A 21,860-nucleotide genomic window follows, 5' to 3' on the forward strand; every position below is an offset into this window, starting at 1 on the left:
AAAATTATAGTTTCTATTTAATGATACAATTATTTTTTAATATAAATGAAGTAATTATCTATTCAATGTAATGATTAAACTCTTATTTTCTATTGAATGATAAAACTCATGTTTCCAAATTGTATTTTATAAGTATCATTCCTCGTTTTGAATAATATAAAATCATCTTGCCTACTTGAATTATTTTGTATATTTCTCACGTTGAATTCTTCGACTTTTATTTTCTTCAGTTTTTTGTTTACTTTGATTTGTGTGGACAAAAACTTGTGAATATCAAATGTTTCTAAAACCTGTGAATATCAAATGTTTCTAAAACCTGTGAATATCAAATGTTTCTAAAACCTGTGAATATCAAATGTTTCTAAAACCTGTGAATATCGTGTTTTCGCTGAAATAAAAACTTAATGGCCATTTTTTTTCTGTCCATTTTTTACGCGAGGAAAACGAGCAAATGTTTTTGATTGCTTTATGCTTTAATTATCACAGAGACATCAGCCGGCAATTGCCGGTTTTGATTGGTTGTTGCCGGTCCTCAAAGGGTCACTGTGGTTGGTGGTCGACCGCTTTGTCAACAGTTGACCGATCACGGGGAGAGAGTGGACATTCGTTGCTGGCACTAAAGGTGAGAGTGGGAAGAAATCCTAGGAGTGGCGTGTACGAGTGGCGTGCTGGTAGGTGCAGACTAAAAAAAAAAGATCTTATAGCGAGGGTTGAAGGTTGTAGGATTTAAAATACACTAAAAAAATCTCTTGGTGGTTTGACTGTCGTGTTTGATTTGTTTTTTCTTTCCTTTAAGCGTGAGTGCTTCAGGTAAAAACGGGATTTGAACAAGCAGATGTAACGTGTGAGAAAACAACATTTGTCGCCTTAAAGATGTTTGTTAGCGGCGGTTTGTAACCTGAGGTGGATGTAGTTTTTGCTGGAATTAAAGACGGGCTTTAAAACATGAGCTTTGAACGACGTGGCAGAACTAGCAAGAGGCTGATCTTAGTTCAATCACTAGATTTTTTTTTTTTAAACTTCAGTAGATGTAAAAAAAAAAATGAAAATGTGGAGTCGTAAAGATTTATGAGAGCAGGGAGGGCGCCCACATGATATTAAACTAACACGCGCGCGCGGTCACATGCTCGTGGGGCGCTGTACTCACGCGATATACGGGTAGGTGACAATAGATGGCGCTACGATCTGCGCACCCTCCCCCTCCCCCCTGCCACAAACTCACCAAAATTTGATGTGAGGTTAAAAAAAAACGTTCACTCACGCGCCCACTTAAAGTTTGCGTGAGAAATAATGGAGGCGACGGGAGGGTTACACAAAAATGAAAATAAACTCTAATTGTGAAAATTAATGCAATTAATTTAGCCAGACAATGCGTGGGTCGACGCCCGATTTGACATTGACGAAGCGAGTGTGGAGAATGTTGATTCGGTATGAATTTACAATTTACAATTGTGTAGTATTGATTCGCTTGAAAAGACTGCACTCAAATTTTAATATGGTTTTTTTTCATCCCCATTGAAGCGGGCCACACGATGGGGGAGGTAATCTAGACAGAACGCTACAACACGATGAGGTGTGAGTGGGTGACGTCCCTTGGCGAACACGTGGCTAACCGCCATTGGAGATAATTTGTCATACGTCTGCTAAAGAAACCGAGAGCTCGGGTCTTTGTTCGCTCACCCCCAACCCTGGGCTCGTGACGTCATTCCAATTGTCTGACAGCAGACGACCACTTTGGTGAGGTGAAACATCTTTGATTACAATTCAAGATTTCCTTGGACTTGATGTTTTTCTTTAATCGTTTTTTAGTGTGATCAAATATGAGAGCGTATGTTAACATAGATGTGTGCGTTGTTGTATGTGTGTGTGTGTTAGACAGGAGTGTGTGTGGCAGTTTATGTAAATGTGTGTATATGTGATTACCACATTAGTTAGCCCATAACATGCAACAAATGTTACATCCCAAACATGTTGTGGAAAAGATACAATTTGTACAACTTCGGAAGACAAAAGACACAATACAGACAGATGACAAGCCCCCTCCCCCATCCCCACCCCACCCAACGAAATGGAATTTATATAGAAAATATATTTTAATAGTGTTCGTCTCCGTCTCCGTCTCCGTCCCCCCCCCCCCCCCAACAGAAATTTTTTGTCCGCACCCCCGAAAATTTCAAGTGACCCCCCTCAAGAAATAAGTCTGGAAGAAACACTGAGACAAGACACAATGTAGACAGATGATAAGACACAATACAGAATGTCTCAACATCTATGTAATCTGTCGATATCACCCACCTTAAAATCCTAATGATTTCTTTATTTCCCCACATCACCTGCCCGCGTCATTTAAAAAAAAATGTTTCTCCCAGCAAGTGAAATGTTTGGCTAACCCAAACCCTAAAGCCTCGAGTTACATCGATATTATAGGACAGTCGAGATGACGGTTAACGATGTCGCAAATCATCGCGAGAAATCGATGATGGGCAGATGACAATGAGGGTGATAAGCACTGTCCCCGGGGTGGGTAGGACCCTGAAGGGACTGGGGTACACTGGACACGGGTCAGCTTCAGCCATCAATGACCAGGCTTGTGCAACCAGTGGATGTGACTTTAGGCGGCGATCATATCTTAGGCCTGGGGGAAATTGGACTCAGCTAGACGGACACTGGTCAGTTAACGTACACGGACACTGGTCAGTTAACGTACACGGACAATGGTCAGTTAACATACACGGACACTGGTCAGTTAACATACACGGACGCTGGTCAGTTAACGTACACGGACACTGGTCAGTTAACATACAAGGACACTGGTCAGTATATATGTAGGGACGCTGGTCAGTTAACGTACACGGACACTGGTCAGTTAACATACACGGACACTGGTCAGTTAACATACACGGACACTGGTCAGTTAACATACACGGACACTGGTCAGTTAACATAGACGGACGCTGGTCAGTTAACATACACGGACACTGGTCAGTTAACATATACGGACACTGGTCAGTTAACATACACGGACACTGGTCAGTTAACATATACGGACACTGGTCAGTTAACATATACGGACACTGGTCAGTTAACATATACGGACACTGGTCAGTTAACATAAACGGACGCTGGTCAGTTAACGTACACGGACACTGGTCAGTATATATGTAGGGACGCTGGTCAGTTAACGTACACGGACACTGGTCAGTTAACATATACGGACACTGGTCAGTTAACATATACGGACACTGGTCAGTTAACATACACGGACGCTGGTCAGTTAACGTACACGGACACTGGTCAGTTAACATACACGGACACTGGTCAGTTAACATATACGGACACTGGTCAGTTAACATACACGGACGCTGGTCAGTTAACGTACACGGACGCTGGTCAGTTAACGTACACGGACACTGGTCAGTTAACATACACGGACACTGGTCAGTTTACTGGTCAGTTTGTATTTACCAACTATGTAGGCTGTCCGCCAACTACAGAGGAATTAAGCACGGTGCTTATAACATCTTAGCTTTTATTTATAAGCATACACATTTTTTTAGGAATTTTGAACTGGAGTGTTATTTTTAGAGTGTTTAAGAGAGGCTGCTCCATTCAATAGATTATTTTTGACGCATAGATCTTAATTAGGGTTAGGCTTAGGGATTAGGGTTAGACATAGGCTTAGAAAAAAAATTTCAGAAAAAAAAATTACGAACTTTAATTGAATGAATGAAATGTATTTAATTTCATTTTATATCGAGCAGAGTTTCTTCCAGGCATCTGTTCTCGGGGGGGGGGGGGGGGGGGGCTGAGCCCTCACCCGAAGAAAGTCTACCGACACCCCGAACGAAATTAAATTTATATAGAAAATATATACTTTTAACAGTATCCGCACCCCACACCCCCCGAAGAAAGTCTACACCCCCCCCCCTCCGAAAATTTCAAGTGCCCCCCCCCCCTCCCCCGGAAAAAAAAGTCTGGAAGAATCGCTGATATAGATGTGTCTTTGTTTCTCCTCAGACAATGTCGTCATACTGTTGAGGAAATACGCAAGCGCTTAAATCCTCTCACACCCTGTCGAGGAAATAAACATAGTGTTTATTAACTCTCAGTGTCAATCTTAGCACGTTCCGTATTTCCTCTATCGTTCGACGAAATAAGCACTACCATCCCCACCCCCCCCCCCCACCCCATCCCCACACACACATATATATTTGTGTGCGGGCGTATATATATATATATATATATATATATATATATATATATATATATATATATATATATATATATATATATATATAAAGTGAGTACCGCATAACTGTGTGTAAACTGTAGAGAGAACATGGTGCCGGTAATACACCTGTGTATCAATCAACATGTATTTCCAGCGAGTGCCCCTATAGCCAGCGTGAGGTGTTTGACACCATAGCGCCACTTTCATCTTCGACCTTAATTAACTTTACCTGGACGAGCTGCGCCTAATCAGCGATGACAGCATGCAATCACTGTCAACTCAGATAGAAGTTAATTAGCTTAAAATGTTTATCTATAGAGCATTAATTAGACGGAGTCTGCTAAAAAATTTAATTACGATGTTTAAGATGCTGTAATTACTTTCCAAAGGTCAATGTTGAAACGCCTTGTTTATTAATGGGATCAATCTATAGCTGTCTTTATTAGCGGGGCAAATGTATTGCTGTCTTTATTGGGGGGGGGGGGGGGGGCAAATGTATCGCTGTCTTTATTGGGGGGGGGGCAAATGTATTGCTGTCTTTATTGGGGGGGGGGGGGGCAAATGTATTGCTGTCTTTATTAGCGGGGCAAATGTATTGCTGTCTTTATTGGGGGGGGGGGGGGGGGCAAATGTATTGCTGTCTTTATTAGCGGGGCAAATGTATTGCTGTCTTTATTAACGGTATTTATCTATAGCTTTTCAGCCAGCCCATCAGAGATGTTGTACCCAGCCCATTAGAGATGTTGCACTTTTCACCCAGCCCATTAGAGATGTTGTACCCAGCCCATTAGAGATGTTGCACTTTACTCCCCACGAATGTTGGTGCTCACACGAAGCTCAGGCTGAACGTCTAGTTTGCTCTCTGTCCCCAGCCCCCCCCCCCCCCCCCCCCCCGTCATGTCGGGTGTGTTGATTGATGTTGATTGGGCCGGGAATAGTTGCGTGGGATGTTTAAAGTTCAGCTTTTAAGTCGCAGCAAAAATAAATGTTGTCTTACAGCAACACCATCTCCCTCCCCCACTAAACCCCCCCCCTACCACCACCCCCACTGGCCCCACTGCTGTGATGCTGTCAAACGTTGCGAGTCAGCTAGAAGCGTAAATTACTATGCAGGCAGCATTTAGGAAAAAAAAACATTTTTAAACCTCGTTAAACGCAAGTAATTAAGATTGCAAGTAATTAAGATTGTAATTTAATTTTAACAAAACTGGAAACGAGAAGGAGATATGGATTTAATTACCGCCGTCTCGCTTTAAGCTGATTATTTCCCTTCTCTAGCTACCTCTCATTAAATTTACCTGATTATTTCCCTTCTCTATCTAGCTTTTATTAAACTTGGCCTGATTATTTCCCTTCTCTATCTCTTGTTAAAAGCAGATTCAGACTGTTTTTAGCACAAGTTCAAGGTGATATGTGTGTATGTATGGGTCTTACATCGCAGGGTGGTGGTAATCAACCACCCACCCACCCCCACTTTCTCCAAACACACACACCAACATCCGCACACAAAGCAGGTGTGACTACCGAAGTTGATATTTCTGGAGGAAATACTTGACAGCAAAACCGATACTGATTATTACATAACGATACTTATTACATCATAACCGATACATATTACAGCATTACCGATACTGCTTATTACATAACAGATACTTATTACAGTTTTACCGATACTGATTATTACAGTGACGAACAGACAGACCATCATGACCCCACCCTTTTTCACACCATCCCAGTAAAACCCATCAAGGATTAATGTTAAATTGATTAAACAAACACGCGCTAATCCGGGTGTTTAGTGGTGACGTGTTCGGTTTTTACATGAAGACTTTCAGGCGATTGATTTGATAAAATCTCCTTCTAAATGTTGGTTTTTTGTTAGTGAATGAACGAACGCAAGTGGCCAACCTACACGTCACTAAACTGACATAATGATTATTGTCCCCTTTAGATTTGTTCAAACGATAAATCAACAAAAGAAAATTAATTGGATATTAAAAATACTGATTAGCCTAAAGAACACAATACAAATGGCCGGCTCCGTTTCAGTTAATCGCAGTCAAGTAATACAAATGGGGGAAAAAACCGGCAACTTCCGGCTGAATATTATTAACTGCGGCTTGACCGTCGGGCGGGGCCAGCGTCCAGCCTCCGTCCATCCATCAGAGACGGGCCGGGGGTTTGCCGTGCGGCCGTCTACTTGGCCGCCGATTAGAGCAATTCTAGCCTCTCCGTTTCTCCTTTAAATTTGACCGCCCTCCCCCTCTAGAAAAAAACGTTAATGACAATTTAAATAGAGTCATTTAGAGTTGGTCCGGGGGTTGACCATTTTGCTCTGCGTTATTCAAATAAGGATTTAGGGAACCCGATATCACGCGATCCCGTCACGTGACTAATGTTGGAGGAGAAAGGAAAGGGGGTGGGGGCGGGGAGTAGGGCGCATTTAATGGACCATCCCACTTGTTTATTTATTATAATAGTAGAACAAAATTACAAGAGATTTTTTTGTTAGTTCCTTCGAGAGTTGTAGGGATAGGTTTATGCACTAGGAGTCGTTGGAGTCAGGAGTCGTAGTGATGAATATGCGTCTCAGGAGTCAGAAGTGGAAGGGATTTTGGGTGTGACGTTCAGTAGAGTCTAAACATCATATGCGTGTTGGTGATTTTAAAATCGACCAAACAGGTTTTAAGTAGAAAAAAACTTTAGACAGTACCCGATAGTTTGGGTACAAATATAGAGAAGACAATAGCTAACCCTATGGTCTATATCAGCTGTATAACTTTATAACCTAGGGTCTATATCAGACATATAACTTGGTTGTATAACATGGGTCTATATCAAATAGGTGTATAAAGCTAAATGTTGGCATTAAGACTATACAAGTGTGAAAAGTCAGGAAATTCAACAAATTCACAACGGGAAGGGGGGTGGGGGGTGGGGAAGGGTCTAATTCAATGGATACGCCACAAAACTAGTTATGATTATAGTTAACGTGTGGGTAAGGGTCTAATTCAATGGACACACCACAAAACTAGTTTTGATTATAGTTAACGTTAAGGTAACGTAAGAGTTGCCAGCGGTTTGATAAATTTCCCAGTCCCCCATAGACAGAGACGATACGTCTTTTTTTTTTTTTTACCCCCATCTCGACTGTCTGGTTGAATTTCCTCTTTAGTCCCCCTAATAGTCTCCCTTAGCCCGAATTATCGATACTGCCTAATAAAGCAGGGGCAGCAAATCGATTGCGTTCCTTGTGTTTAAAGTCGGCAATGGTTAGCTGACAACGTTATAGGGGGAGAATTGGTCAGAAATCAGTCAACCAATCTTTGGCACCCAAGTTCTCTCCCCCCGTTTCTACCGGCGGCGCTATTCCTAGGTCGCGGGTAAACCCTAGCTATTACAGCCAATCGGAAGAGAGAATTTCCGTTGGCCCGGTTGATTTATTTGCCGCTGTCGAAGGGGCAACAACTCACGACCAATTTTCCCCCCATTTTCTCTCAAAACATACACAGTCGAAGGATTAATCCCCTTGTAATTATTTGAAGGGAGGGGGGTGGGGCTGCTGTGGTGGTGTGGTCGGGGGGATGGATGAATCCGTGGCGTGACTCGTGGAATCGAGACACGTTTATCCTCGGCTACCGCAGTCAGCCGCTCACCCCGCCTCACACAGGATGTCTCACCCCCCCCCCCACACACACACCCACACACCCACACGCCATCAGACATTCACCCCGCCTCACACAGGATGTCTCACCCCCCATACACCCATACACACACAAACACCCCCACACACACCCCCACACAACCACACGCCGTCATACATTCGCTCCGCCTCACACAGGATGTCTCAGGCTAGTTGAGACTGCCGGACACGCAGGCTCATCCCCCCCCACACACACAACACAAACCCTCACGCCAGTGGCGTAGCCAGGATCGTCTCAAGGGGGGGGGGGTCCAATTTTTACCCAGGGACAAACTTTCGATTTGCACCCCCCTCAAACTTTCGATTTGCACCCCCCCCCCCTCAAACTTTTGATTTGCACCCCTCCTCATACTTTATATATATATACCGAGGGGTCTCTGGGGTGGGGTTATGACCCTCCCTAACCCCCCCCCCCCCCCTCTGCCTACGCCACTGCCTCACGCCATCAGACAATTAACCCGCCCACACTACTAATTTTATTTAGTCAATGTGTTCAACTTTTTAAAGTTGTGCTCAAAACTTAACTGTGTTGCTAATTCATTGAGGGGGGAGGGGGTATCAATATAAATTCAATGTTTTTAATGGCTTTTCTAGTTTTCCATGTAATAAATACTCTGCTGCAAGTTTGTATCGTAGGCCCACTAGTTTGTATTATAGGCCCACTAGTTTGTATTATAGGCCCACTAGTTTGTATTATAGGCCCAACAGTTTGTGTCATAGGCCCACCAATTTGTATCTGTATTATAGGCCCACCAATCTGAACCATAGGCCCACCAATCTGAACCATAGGCCCACCAGCTTGTATCATAGGCCTACACGTTTGAAATCTTGGCCACTGGTATAATCATAGACCCACAAGTTTGTATCAGAGGCCCACAAGTTTGTATTTAATAGCTGAATACCTCTGGGGCCACCTCAGTCCACTGTGGTCTCTTTAACTTCAGAGGTCCCTTTTTAATTTCAGTGTTTGGATAGAGTTGGGAGAGAGGGGAGGGTGTTGATATTTTGTGTGTACAAAAATTAAACCATTCCACCCTACCCAATATAATCTAGACCCGTATTTTTAAGCCCTGAATATAGCCACATCTTAGAGACCTCAACATTACATCACGTTCACAAAGAGGTGTCCACTCTCACTCGTTTGCTTCTTCAAGTGTTGTCCACTGTCTTGGCTGCCCATTAGAGTGTTGTCCACTGTCTTGGCTGCCCATTAGAGTGTTGTCCACTGTCTTGGCTGCCCATTAGAGTGTTGTCCACTGTCTAGGTTGTTTCTTAAAGTTTAAAGTGCTATTCTCTCTACATCTCTCTATATACAAATATAACTCTGATCAGAAAGATGGCAGCCCTACAAAAACATAACATCTCAACACAACACAGGTGATCATGTGTAGTGTGTAAAATTGATTGTTGACCTAAAGCTTCAGTGAACACGGGCTCAAAGTGAAAACACTTTCAATACCAAGGGAAGTAACTAAATAAATTAAGCACCTAGCACATTTATTTACCCTTGATTTAAAAAAAAAAAAATTGTCGTGAATTAATAGGAAATGGTTAGAAGTAGTAGTAAACTTCACTTAACGAACCTGACGGCCCATAGGGTCAAGAAAAGTAGAGGTCATCTATTTCTATAACCTCAGCATTTAAAAGGATAGTGTGGTCAGCACTATGCCCAGCCGCTTTACTTCCCCTGAGAGTTAGTTGGATGGACGTTCTATGGACTAGTGACTTGAACTTGCACCCGGATTAGAACTCGAGACCTTGGGTTTAGTGTTACTTTCAGGTATCTTTCGGGGAGTTATACAGTTATAAATAACTTTGTAGTTATTTAAATAGTAGTGTATTATTATATTTTTAAAGAAAATCATTCATTTTCTCCTTTTTGTGCATTATTACATAAAGATATTTATTAAAACGTTTTTTATGCCATTTTTTTCAGTACTTACAATTTTTAATACAGTAGAATTGCATGACAAAAAAACTATTGCGCACCTTATGAGCACGATAACGCGGAATAGTTGGATAAGACAGCCTACTAACTAGAAAGTTTTAACTAATTCATAAAATATTAATCAGGCATCCAATGAAGTCAAATGTAATACAACGTTGCATTGTATTCAAGTCTTGACCCACGTGCCAACTTTAAAACAAATATGTCTTTTAGAAGTGCCCTAAATTTCACTCGCCCTTTTCGATCTATGGCAACAGATAGACAGAGACTGACGACAGACAGAGGAAGCAAGTTAAATAAAAGCTTCTAAAAATAGAAAACGTTACTTCCGCTAATGTTATTTAAAATCGTAAACAATGATAATGATAGATTATAGGAATATAGTCTATTGTAAATTTTAAAGAAACATACAGTTTGTTATTTTTTATTCGAATCCGTAACAAGTTTTCCTATATGTAGTTACAATAGTAATATAATATTATGAATAACCAAGCCGTACAGGTAGTTAGTTTGCTTCTATTATTAGAATTTTTTTTACAGTAGATGCATTTAGGCCGGCATGTTTTTTGTTATTAGTGGGAATCTTGTTTACAACAATGTATATCTCTCCCTTGCTGGCGAGATTTACAATTTTAAGCGAGAGAGAACGACTTATAAACCCTACTAGCTGCAACCCGTGCTCCGCCACGGTAAATCTTTTTTAAATGTACCAACTTGGGAACATAACAAAACTAAACACAACACAAAAGAACGTAATAAAAATAACACAAACGAAAAAACAAACACAACACTCATAACATAAACACAATTTAGATGCAATCAGTCTAGCCCGTAGCGCCAAATCGCGCCCTTTCCGGTGATTTGCACCCCCCCTCAAACTTTCGATTTGCACCCCTGTTCCCCCCCCCCCCGCCCTAAAACTTTCGATTTCCACCATCCCCCCCCCCCTCGCATTTTTTTTCCAACCAACTTTGCCGCCCCCTAAGGTCGGCACCCGGGGACATATGCCCCCCCCCCCCCCCCTCGCTACGCCTCTCCTATAAAACCCCTAGCTTGTCCGCAAACCGAAAGATAGAATAATAATTAGTAAACAGTATAAATAATAGGCAGTATTTAAAATATCCGTGTTTTACCTACAATATTTCACTTTATCCATTCACGCATTTTTTTCCAGTACTTTAAATTTTAAAAATTTACAATAAAGTTTCATAACTAAAACCATTGCGCACCTAATGAACGTGATGACGCGTCTATAATAGTGCTGAATAGTTGATTAAAAGTTATAAGTAATAAACAGTAGGGCCTACATTTAGTGAATAAAATAAATAAAAGTTTGCCTTTTATCAATCCATGCTAATTATAATTTTCTAACAATAATTTCCTCTTACACATCCGAATAATTTGCATTCACATTTTGCTAATTATATTATTGCAACACTAATTCCTTCTATGACGAACGTATATTTGCATTCACATTTTTTATTAGCGTGAGTTTAATGTATTAATTTGATTTTTCTACCGTACTGTTATTATGTTATTGAAATGTATCCACTTTTTCTGGGAATATAAACGAAAATGATATTTGACATTAATACTTTTAATATGTTTTAGCAGTGTGCGTGTATTTAAAATTTCTTTACGTTATGCAAAAAAGTAAAAACAGTGGCAATTATAAAATAGCTCTATGTCGTTATATAAACAAACCCTACTCTATTACTTATAATAAGACACTGCGGTGCACTGAAAAGCACAGCATGGTGCAATGTTTACTTTTATGGTTCCAAAATCTATAGGCTGTTGCAGTGGAGTCTAAATGGAGTCCTGCCGGTTGGCGTTTTTTTAAACCAAATCTGAATATTTTTTATTAAATCTTTTTTTTTTAAGTTAGGAAAGCTACTTTCGCTTTTGGCTTCAAAACAAACTCAAGTTTTAGATTCTAAATGTATCAGAATTTTATGAATTTAGAACTAGAAATAGAGATAGAATCTAGATCTAGATTCTAAATCTAGATTTAGATAAATAATTGACTTTGCAGATTTTAATATAGATCTAGATCTAGAATCTAGATCTAGAATTTTATTTAGAATACAACCGACTCGTTAGATTTAGTTTTAGTTTGAGAGGTAGGGACCGTAGTTTAAAGAAGACTGAGAAGACGTAAAGTCAAGTGACCAAGTCTAAAGAATTAAGAACTTTAGTGTACTTACTTAGTAATTAGATCTAGTAATTAATATTACTGATACGTCATACACTAAGTTATAAACAGTAGGCCTAGACATAATATTATAACAAATCGTCAAATAGTAGTATTTAGTATTATTTCCTACTATATCTACTGATACTAGGGCCTAAGTATTTTATTTAGATTCTAATTCTAGATCTCTATCTCTATGCCTTATTTTAGTTATATACTAGTATATACTAGTATATAGTATTAAGTATATAAATATATATATAAGCTACTATAGTTAGAAAAAATACTATTATGTATAGTAGTAGGCTTACGTAATTTTTATTTTCTTTTATAGTAAACTACATGAATACTTTTATTCATAGGTGTTTGTATTAGTTTAGTACTTAATTAATAAGTAGTATTTAAGCTAGTAATAATAGAATAATAAGCTAGATTTTCTATTGGCTAGACTAAACTAATAGCCTACTCTACTTTTAGTCACTAGTGGCAAATTACAGATCTACAAACATTTTGTAAAACAGAAACCTTTGGCCTTTAGACTAAACTTTTGAATTTAGGCCCATAAATTTTTCTTTAGACTTTCTTTTGCGGAGAAACTTTAGGCCTAATTAGTAATTAAATTAGTAATTAGGCCCTATGTATTAATCCTATTAACATAGTTAATTAGGCCCTATAGGCCCCAAATTTAAATTAGGTCTATTTTTAGTAATAAAGACTTTGCCTTTATTCATTTTAATAAATAGGCCCCTATTTTAAATCAATGCCATATTTTTAAAAATAATTCCTTTTACTTTTCCTAGTACTTTTTTTTTAGTACTAGATCTAGAAGTAGATAAACTAGATATTATTACACAGTAGGCTAGGCCTAATAACCATAATTACTAATTACTAATTAGTCATCTGCTTAGTAGTTAGTCCTCGTAGACATAGTTATAGCTATATAGACATGTTATAGTGTACCAGTATTACTAGATCAAATTTTATATCAAGTAGTAGCTCTAGAAATTAAAATTTTGATTTAAGCACAAAGTGAGCCTAAAAATTGGATTAATCTAATAGTTACTAACATAAATTAGTTTAATTTTAATAAGGTTTGTTTGGCTTTGTGTTACTGTCATTGTGTTTTTAATTTAACATTGAAAATTTAATTCCAAGATTTAAAAAAAATCATCAACTTCAATTAATCTATATCGCTAAATTCATATTGCTATACAAGGCCTACTTAGTAGAAATTAAATATGCTATTAATTACAGTATTCTGCCTATATCACTCAGAATAAACAGATATGATTAAATAGTAGTAGGCCTAATGTATATTACATTGTTTTAGAATAATTTCTCTTGCTTTACAGTAAGCATGTATTTTAGTGTCTGTCTACACTATGTAATATTTATTTTTAGTGTTAATGAAAGTATCATTCCACAGATGAAGTATGTTCCACTTGTAATAATAATGTCTTGTTTCTTTGACTTAGGCTAATAAAACAGTTGTGTGGTTTACACTTAAAAGTCAGTATCTCAAGCCAGTTACCCTTAATGTACTCAAGCCCTCAAACCACTTCTCTGGATTAGCAATTGTGTGCTCTACTGCTTGACCAATGAATCCCAATTTAGTATTTGTAGGTCATTGTAAAAATATATATTGATATATCCTAAATAAATTCTTTTATTTTGATCAAGCATTAACATTTATTTTATTTGTATTGAGTGTTGTTTTAATACGTTCTTTGTGTGTGTGTTAGTTCAATAATTTTGAAAAGCTGTAGTGATTGAGGATACTAAACAGTGTTTTTAACTTGCAAATTTTATATGAAGCAAAACACACTGGCGCTAGACTGCTAACCCAACAGTATCAAGTTGAATTGAGGTTTAAGTCAGTAAAAAGTCCCTGAGTGCACCCAGCAATGAGGGGTACCTAACTCACATCATCGCTTCATATGCCAAAGTCACAGAAACAGGTGAACTCATTGCAGTCTGATCCATGAACCAACAGGCTAGAAACATGAACTTTACAACTCTCACTGTAGTTTACAATATTTTCATACACTAACAATAACAATTACAATCAATAAACAAATTCAATGATTAAGACAAGCTCAATTTTTATTAAATAAATTAATAATTTATTAAGTATGTAAAGATAAAGGCAATTTATTTAATGTAATATTTGTCCCATAATTTCAGGGACATTTTTTATTGCATCAAATATTGTTATTCACAAATTGCAGACTCAGATGAAGTCTTCATTCTAAAACACATTTTGATTTCCTGTGTTTTGTTGATAGTCTTAGATAAGGTTGCCTGGAACATGTGTAGGGTACTTTCTTCTGTGTTTACTAGAGGTCTATATGCACTGATTTCATTCAGGTATTCTGAAAAATAGATTTAATTTACACACAATATTTATACTTAAAATTTTGTCTTATAATCATAGTTTACATTATCAAGCGTATCAAAAATATAAATAAAATTGCAATTAAAACTAGCCATTAAATCTATAACTTCAGGTCAATATTGACAAATCTATTACTAAATCCAAACTCTAGATCTAATAACCATAATTCAATGCCTACAAAATAACTGGGTCTTGCTAGATTTACACATATACTTGCTACATCTAGATTTCTAAGTAACCATATGCCTACGACTCTAGTTAGTAGCAGACTTTCTTAATCTTTAGCAGTCAACTAAACTTTAAATCTACTTCTTAAATCAAATCTAGATAGGTTCGCAGTAGCAACAGATGTCAACATTTTAATTTTATTAATATTATTACAATTATTGCCTACTAAATTACTAAACTAAATAATTCTAGATCTAGATTTCTCTAGTTACTAACTAGATTTAGCACTGTTGTTAACTAGCTAGATTTAGAAAAAAAAATTAAAGACTCACAGACCTACTCACTGGATCTAGAATTATTATAATTATTTATTAATCATCATTAGGTCATAGATCTATATTATTAACATTTTAATTTATTACACTCAGTAACTACGCTCAAGTGAACTACACTAACATCCTCAGTAGTCTACAGTCTACACTTAGACTAGTCGAAGTCACTACTTTTAGTACTTAGATTCTAGATCTAAATCAAATCTAGTAACTTAACTTAGATCTCTACAAACACACACTAAAAAAATCTAGGCCTAATCACTGTCATTTTTTATTTAGAGGGATTAGTATAGTTAAGGAAGTATAAAGAACAGATTTAGGATCAGGTAGATTGAGATCTATTAGTACTATTACTATTAGATCTAGTTGCAATATGCTGAAGTAAAGAGTAAAGTCGAACTTGATAAACGTTTGTTTACTGTTTACCAAATCGTCCAGTAGGAGTAATGTCCCCTGGGGCTAGGCTTGCTAGGTCTTACATTAACTTTAAAAAATAATTAATTTACTTACCGCCACAAAACTTTTCTGTCAGAAGTGAATGCAAATACATTACTTCCCAACCGTACGTACACAATAGACTTGAAATTTTGTATATTTGTTGCATATTGGGAGTTCATGATGAGTTTAAAATGCTGAAGCGAAGTCAAGAAACAAGCAGCCGCCATGTTTTTTTTATCAATGGGAATCATCATCACAATAATTCATTTAGTTTGGAAAATTTAATCTCTCCCTGGCGGAAGTTTTTCCAAAACTTGGAATGGATTAATGAATTAATATTATTAATTATTTCAAAAATTATTTTCAATAGTTTCTCTTGAAGTGAAAAATTCAAAACACGTAGAAATCGATACTTAATATTTTGTTTTAATTTTTGACAGCTAAAACATAATTTTAGCGCTTGCCAATTAATTTATATAATTTTTTGAAAAATAGCATGTTATATAGCAAAGTATTACTGCAACACCCAATAGCGATGACGGACTGACACACGCTCAGCCCGCTTATATTATAGATTTCAGTTTTATTTGTTCGAGTTGTTTCCCTTTGGTAGGGGAAGTAACCCATAATCTCTGTTTGCCAGCTAGGTTGAACTTACATGTAGGCGAGGCGACTTGGTGCCGTGTGGAGTGGTGGGTTCGGATCCCGTCTAGTTAAAACTGTTCTGTGTATCCAAGGACTATATTCTGTGACGTTGAAATAACTCTTGATGTCAAATATTGCTATACCAGTTAGGTTGATAAAGACAAAAAAAAAACCGTGTACATAATCCGCTTAAAATAAGGTGAATTGATACATTTTAAAATTTCAAAAAGTGTGTATGATCATTAAAAATATTACAGAAGCACATGTTTATAGCACGCCCCCTCCCCCCCCCCCCCAATCACACATTATCAACAAAACTGTGACGTAACTTATGGACCATCGATTTTGTCACTAACATGAACTGAATGCACATTGTTTTATTTCTCGATTGGTTATTATGTTTTACGTGTATTTAGTTTTATTACATTCGCATGCATCAATCTAATTTTAGTTATCGATTAGTTACATATCTATATTTTTAAGTTTTCAAAAAAATATTCTCGTTTAGATTTGAACTCAGGACCTGAACGAGACTCTCCAGCTGATGAGTACCTGGCATGAGTTGGGTGAAAGTTGGGATCAATGACCGGTGTCTGGTACACGGTCTCCGTGTACACAGTGAGCACTACAGAGGGAAATGTCTTTCTTTGTAACGTTAACAGGCGGAGTTATAAGCATTAGAGAACTCAATGACAACAACAAATTATCATTTGAAGATTAAACAGTCATCATCAAATTTTAACTCCACTCGACACATTATTGGATCAATGCTATCCCACCCCCCCTTCAGTCATGAACTTTCTACAAATTCACTTTTCTTCTAGCACCTTCTTCATTTAGATTGAATATTATTTGGGCCATATTAATTTGTGTATGTTCGCGTGCGTCTAGTCAGTGTAAGTCTTTAACAAAGGGTCGCTACTCTGTAGGTCATTGGGAGATCCGGATTGTCGGACTTAGCCCCCCACAGAGCTATGTGATCTTTATTGACAATTTGGTTTTTTTTTTCGTTGTTTTTTCCCCATCCAGGGTCAAGTCAGATCTCTAGGACGACATTCCTGGTGGCATTGCACCGTGTGTCCTGGTGGCATTGTACGTGTGTGTCCTGGTACATTGTACCGTGTGTGTCCTGGTGGCATTGTACGTGTGTGTCCTGGTGGCATTGTACCGTGTGTGTCCTGGTGGCATTGTACGTGTGTGTCCTGGTACATTGTACCGTGTGTGTCCTGGTGGCATTGTACCGTGTGTGTCCTGGTGGCATTGTACCGTGTGTGTCCTGGTGGCATTGTACGTGTGTGTCCTGGTGGCATTGTACGTGTGTGTCCTGGTGGCATTGTACCGTGTGTGTCCTGGTGGCATTGTACCGTGTGTCCTGGTGGCATTGTACGTGTGTGTCCTGGTGGCATTGTACGTGTGTGTCCTGGTGGAATTGTACCGTGTGTGTCCTTGTGGCATTGTACGTGTGTGTCCTGGTGGAATTGTACCGTGTGTGTCCTGGTGGCATTGTACGTGTGTGTCCTGGTGGCATTGTACGTGTGTGTCCTGGTACATTGTACCGTGTGTGTCCTGGTGGCATTGTACGTGTGTGTCCTGGTGGCATTGTACGTGTGTGTCCTGGTGGCATTGTACGTGTGTGTCCTGGTACATTGTACCGTGTGTGTGTGTGTCCTGGTGACATTGTACGTGTGTGTCCTGGTACATTGTACCGTGTGTGTCCTGGTGGCATTGTACGTGTGTGTCCTGGTGGCATTGTACGTGTGTGTCCTGGTGGCATTGTACGTGTGTGTCCTGGTACATTGTACCGTGTGTCCTGGTGGCATTGTACCGTGTGTGTCCTGGTGGCATTGTACGTGTGTGTCCTGGTGGCATTGTACGTGTGTCCTGGTGGCATTGTACGTGTGTGTCCTGGTGGCATTGTACGTGTGTGTCCTGGTACATTGTACCGTGTTTGTCCTGGTGGCATTGTACGTGTGTGTCCTGGTACATTGTACCGTGTGTGTCCTGGTGGCATTGTACCGTGTGTGTCCTGGTGGCATTGTACCGTGTGTGTCCTGGTGGCATTGTACGTGTGTGTCCTGGTGGCATTGTACGTGTGTGTCCTGGTGGCATTGTACCGTGTGTGTCCTGGTGGCATTGTACCGTGTGTCCTGGTGGCATTGTACGTGTGTGTCCTGGTGGCATTGTACGTGTGTGTTCTGGTGGAATTGTACCGTGTGTGTCCTGGTGGCATTGTACGTGTGTGTCCTGGTGGTATTGTACCGCGTGTGTCCTGGTGGCATTGTACCGTGTGTGTCCTGGTGGAATTGTACCGTGTGTGTCCTGGTGGCATTGTACTTGTGTGTCCTGGTGGCATTGTACGTGTGTGTCCTGGTGGCATTGTACGTGTGTGTCCTGGTGGCATTGTACGTGTGTGTCCTGGTGGCATGTATGTCCTGGTGGCATTGTACGTGTGTGTCCTGGTGGTATTGTACTTGTGTGTCCTGGTGGCATTGTACCGTGTGTGTGTGTCCTGGTGACATTGTACGTGTGTGTCCTGGTGGCATTGTACGTGTGTGTCCTGGCGGTATTGTACTTGTGTGTCCTGGTGGCATTGTACTTGTGTGTCCTGGTGGCATTGTACGTGTGTGTCCTGGTGGCATTGTACGTGTGTGTCCTGGTGGCATTGTACGTGTGTGTCCTGGTGGCATGTATGTCCTGGTGGCATTGTACGTGTGTGTCCTGGTGGCATGGTACTTGTGTGTCCTGGTGGCATTGTACCGTGTGTGTCCTGGTGGCATGTATGTCCTGGTGGCATTGTACGTGTGTGTCCTGGTGGTATTGTACTTGTGTGTCCTGGTGGCATTGTACCGTGTGTGTGTGTCCTGGTGACATTGTACGTGTGTGTCCTGGTGGCATTGTACGTGTGTGTCCTGGCGGTATTGTACTTGTATGTCCTGGTGGCATTGTACCGTGTGTGTCCTGGTGGCATTGTACGTGTGCGTACACCCCCGTTAACGGTTCAACTCTGACAAACGACACACGATGACAATGTATGTCTAGACCAGAATGTTGGTATCATAAAACTTAAGCAAAAGGTTATGTAAAGCGAGGGTTACGAGGCATAAAGTATATAAGAATATATTAAAACTGAACCGATTCTTTTAGCCTAGAGAACTTATTTATTATGTAACGAAATGACAACAACATCACCACACTGTAACGAAATGAAAACAACATCACCACACTGTAACGAAATGACAACATCACCACAATGTAAGGAAATGACAACAACATCATCACAATGTAACGAAATGTCAACAACATCACCACACTGTAACGAAATGACAACAACATCACCACAATGTAACGAAACGACCATCATCACCACCATGTAACGAAATGACAACAACATCTCCACAATGTAACGAAATGACAACAACATCTCCACAATGTAACGAAATGACAACAACATCACCACAATGTAACGAAATGACAACAACATCACCACAATGTAACGAAATGTCAACAACATCACCACACTGTAACGAAATGACAACAACATCACCACAATGTAACGAAATGACCAGCATCACCACCATGTAACGAAATGACGACCACATCTTAAGGTACCAACACCAGCTGGTTCCAGCAACGATTTGTTGTTGTAATCTCTCCGTCAGGCTTACACCGTTATCTTACGGTGACAGGTCACTTAAGGTCACGTGGTCATTTTAGGTCACGTGGTCATTTTAGGTCACACGACTCGGTTAGCTTAACGTGAGTAATAGTTCAGCTTGAAGTCACGTGACATTTAATGTTTAGACCTTCCCTAACCCTCCAACCTTCACGTTTTTTTAATAACACGTGATTTGACCGTCACAGGGTACGGAGGGATCTTAGAATGTGTCATTAATTTAAAAGCTGTGGGAGGAGGGGGGTAGTTTTGTGACGTGTCAAAACTTCTGCTTTAGAGACTGTTGGTGTGAGGGTATGTGTAGGTGTTGATGTGTGTGTCTGTGACGATGGGTGGGTGGGTTTGCGTGGGTGGGTATGGATCTGTGAGTGAGAGGATGTTGTTTTATGGTAGTATATGAGGGTGTGGGTAGGTGGATGTGTAGGTGTATTTGTTCGAGTGCGTGTGGGGTGAGCATGTGTAAGAGTGTGAGTATGTGGATTGGGTCAGTTAAATTTGTAGCTACCATAGCGTGATCACACAGATGTTTGAACCCCCTTGAATATGCTGACTTTATCTAAGTCAGATCACGCGTAAGTCAGATCACGTGTAAGTCAGATCATAGTCAGATCACGTGTAAGTCAGATCATAGTCAGATCACGTGTAAGTCAGATCATGTGTAAGTCAGATCACGTGTAAGTCAGATGATGTGTAAGTCAGATCATGTGTAAGTCAGATGATGTGTAAGTCAGATCACGTGTAAGTCAGATCATGTGTAAGTCAGATCACGTGTAAGTCAGATCATAGTCAGATCACGTGTAAGTCAGATGATGTGTAAGTCAGATCATGTGTAAGTCAGATCAAAGTCAGATCACGTGTAAGTCAGATGATGTGTAAGTCAGATCATGTGTAAGTCAGATGATGTGTAAGTCAGATCACGTGTAAGTCAGATCCCATGTAACTGCCTTCACTGACTGAAAGAAACTGGTCAATTACCCGACACTTTGACAGTTAAAACCTGCGTGTGGTGACGTCATTTGTCCTCGTGTGTGACACCATCAGACTAATGACATGTTTACTTCCTGGTGACGTTGATCCAGGTGTTAGGATTAAAGATTAGTCGAACGTCGAGGGTTGTACTGTCAGGTCATGTGAAACGGTCATCTTTAGGTCATGTGACAAGGTCATCTTTAGGTCATGTGACAAGGTCATCTTTAGGTCATGTGACAAGGTCATCTTTAGGTCATATGACAAGGTCATCTTAAGGACACGTGACGAGATCATCTTTAGGTCATGTAACAAGGTCATCTTTAGGTCATGTAGCAAGGTCATCTTTAGGTCATATGACAAGGTCATCTTAAGGACACGTGACGAGATCATCTTTAGGTCATGTAACAAGGTCATCTTTAGGTCATGTAGCAAGGTCATCTTTAGGTCATGTGACAAGCTCATCTTTATGTCACGTGATCATTTTTGGTCATGTGACGGTCATCGTGTGACACGGTCATTTAAAGTCATGTGACACAGTTATCTTAAGGTTATGTGACACCGCTATCTTAAGGTCATGTAACAAGGTCATCTTAATGTCACGTGATACTGTCATCTTAAGGTCAGTTGAGACAGTCATCTGTATGTAGTACATCAACTTTTGTGTTAACCCAATATTACACAACAATTAAGTAGGTTAAAACCTAAGTCAGGCCAATTAGTTTGAGACTTGACCACTTAATCAACATTGAAGTTGGTCAAGACTACCGTTTATAAATGACTTGGTTGACATTTAAAAACAGCTACCTTTACATAAGGCCAACAATTAAAACATGCGGAAAGCATCAGTTGCAAAAATAGTACACATTAGTCATTCAGCTGTCACAGTATACCAACGTTTTACTTTGAGTACAAACTTCATGAAGAAAAATGTTACCGCTATCATTACGACGTGTTTCCTACCCCCCCCCCCACACCATCAGCTGGCGAGGGCTATTGCATCGACCTCTGACCCTGCACACTGTCCAGTCAGACAGCATGGACTGACCAGTCACGTGACTACCACAACTCTCACGGCTCAAGGTCCACCTCAGGGTCTATAAAAGGTCCCAGGCCGCGTACAATCGATCTCTATTTTGGCCACCGCCATCGTCCACCTCACCTGCA

The sequence above is a fragment of the Physella acuta genome, unplaced genomic scaffold (assembly GCF_028476545.2).
Source record: "Physella acuta isolate Inbredline_101_S28 unplaced genomic scaffold, ASM2847654v3 ptg000078l, whole genome shotgun sequence".
Classification (NCBI taxonomy): domain Eukaryota; kingdom Metazoa; phylum Mollusca; class Gastropoda; family Physidae; genus Physella; species Physella acuta.